Source organism: Physella acuta, unplaced genomic scaffold (genome assembly GCF_028476545.2).
Source record: "Physella acuta isolate Inbredline_101_S28 unplaced genomic scaffold, ASM2847654v3 ptg000307l, whole genome shotgun sequence".
In the NCBI taxonomy this organism is placed as follows: domain Eukaryota; kingdom Metazoa; phylum Mollusca; class Gastropoda; family Physidae; genus Physella; species Physella acuta.
The window spans coordinates 562,403-565,033 of record NW_026731826.1 but is presented as its reverse complement, the minus strand read 5'-3'; the positions used below and the strand labels follow the sequence as shown (position 1 = coordinate 565,033).

At 30.7% G+C, this 2,631-nt stretch overlaps 1 long non-coding RNA gene across 1 annotated transcript; it reads left to right on the top strand.

Annotated features, from left to right (window-relative positions):
* The first annotated feature begins 297 nt into the window (after positions 1–297).
* On the top strand, positions 298–2,148 carry LOC131939987 (uncharacterized). Its single transcript, XR_009386506.1, has 3 exons — positions 298–404; positions 1,020–1,124; positions 2,118–2,148. It is a non-coding gene; the product is annotated as an uncharacterized LOC131939987 (long non-coding RNA).
* The last annotated feature ends 483 nt before the right edge of the window (positions 2,149–2,631 follow it).

The window sequence follows — 2,631 nt, the reverse complement described above, 5'->3', positions numbered from 1 at the left end:
GAGGGGCGGGGGGGGGGGGTGCGGACCTCACCGGGTGACACCATTTAGGGGGGTGACACCAAAGCAAAAAATAGCAAAATATATAGAGAAAAACTTGAGGGGGGGTGCAAATCGAAAGTTTGATGGGGTGGTGCGAATATTTTCCCAACTTTTACTTATATTAGCATATACATTAGCATTTACATATAAATACTTTGTTAAATACCATAATAAATATACAGAACAGCATAACATAGGGCCCGAACTCATAATACTTCTATCCCCAGTGATGACCTCAAGCCTGACAAAGATATGTGATCACACTACATTAGATCTGAACGTGAAGTTTTGTAATGAAAGAAAACCTCGACCTACCCAAAACTGCTCAGAGATTAGCGTATGTGTATGCGTGCATAAAACACAAGGTATTATAATCTAGTGTAGAATTCTATACAGCTTTCTCTGAAAACTCGAATAGTTGTCAAAAAAAAAAAATTGAAAACTTTGCAAAAAGCTCCACACGTGTGTAAACTTTTTGCATAAATCATGGTCAGAGTTATGGTTTATGTTTACTTTTTCTTGCTATAATGCAATGTAATAATTTGTTTGTTTTGATTAACTCTGCTCATGTATGATTTATATATATATATATATATATATATATATATATATATATATATATATATATATATATATATATATATATATATATATATATATATATATATATATATATATATATATATATATATATATATGCGGGTATTTTAATCAAAGTATGGCTATTTATACAATTTTAAAAACGTGTATATTTTTTTGTTTTTTTTCACTTGAACACATTTGAGTACAATTGCTATATCTACAATGAGAATTAGTATTTATCTAGCCTTATAATACTATCGTCTTATTAAAGAAGTCAAAACTAAAACTTAACTGTTGTAAACTTGATTTATATTTTTTTGTCAAGCTTTTTTAAAGCAAACTTTAGCTCTTTATCAAACCATTACCAACCTATATGAAAATACTTTTTGTTTACACAGGCGAAGTACCGCAAGTGATGGTCTATGGTCTGACAATGATCTTCAGCGGCCTTATTATAGTTAGTTCCCTTGTAGTAATCTGTCTCAACTGTTGGAGGAAGGACGGTAATCCATTTCTCTAAGAACGACAACTAAAAAATAATTAGTTTGCAACACAATTTCAAAATCGGTTGTCGCGCAATAAAAAAAAATGTGCTGTGTGAAAAACACATAATGCAAATTTGGTAGAGTGTTATATACTGTCACATATATTACACCGTTCTAGAATTAGAAAATGAATGCACGCTTACAAATAATTAAAATCAACATAATTAAAATCACAATAAGCAAATATGCTTCTTATATTACTATCTTTCTGGCATTAGAAAATGAATGCACGTTTACAAATAATTAAAATCACACTATGTAGATAGGCTTTTTATATGACTTTGTTTCTGGCATCAGAAAATGAATTTACAGATTAAAAAGGATTCTGGTCTATTTTAGTTATTATAATTTATGTATTTATGGCTTCAAACTGAGTTTAGAAAAAAAAACCTCTTGTCCCAAGTTTGATATTTTGCTATCTGCCATATTTTTAAAAATATATCTGACAATATGTCACTTTAATGGCACATTCTCAGGTACGATGAATGTCGTAGGGTTTTGATGTTCACGCGGGTAACAATTTATTTGACCCTCTATCACTTTAATGATAAATGTGACGATTAATTTCCTGCACATTTGTCAAATACGTGACAAAATGTGTCACATACAGAGATATAACGCGATGTAAATCTCACCTTAATCTATGTCTCACCTTTACTATCTACGTGTCGAGTCACCATGCACCTTGTTATTGTTTAGCATCTACGTGTCTAGTCACCATTCACCTTGCTGTTGTGGGCCTCCACTCCGCTCACAGTCAGGGTTTATCTACTCACCACACACTAAAGTTGTAGATGACTTAAACATTAGTAACACTTAGTCATTGTTCGTGTTGGTTTTGTTCTACTATGTGCTATGAAATGTTGTTCTACTTTATATCTCACAACTCTACATATTCCTAATTTAATATTTTCAATATTATTTTCTCAACAAAAACAAAATAATTTACAGTTCAATTTAGAAACAGAACATACAGCCTAAGGTAAGTATGAGTGTTTTTTTCTTAAATAATCAATTTTTTTTCCAAAATAGTACGTTTACAGGAATTAATTTTTACAAATATTACATAATAAAGAGGCGTACAGTTTTACAATGAACTACATAAAGCCATTTTCGTTATTTTAAAGTTCAAGATTGTTTTCGACATTTTACTTTAATATGCGTCTGCTTTATGAAATATTCATATACCCTATATATAAAGCAAATTATTTTTAACTTCATAAAATACGCATCACATCGTTCTACATTAAATAACGTTCTAGTTATGTAAATGTATCATTCCTTTACCTGTACTTATAGATACATGATTATTACTTTCTTTGCCTGAAGCTTATGTAAATAAGTTTTGTTCCTCTTCAGGCCCAATGATCCAAAGGGCATTCGAAGTTTCTTGACCTCACTATACGAAGGAATAGTGAGCTAAACATTATTCCCTGTCGCATTTACTTTAACTGACATGAATTAG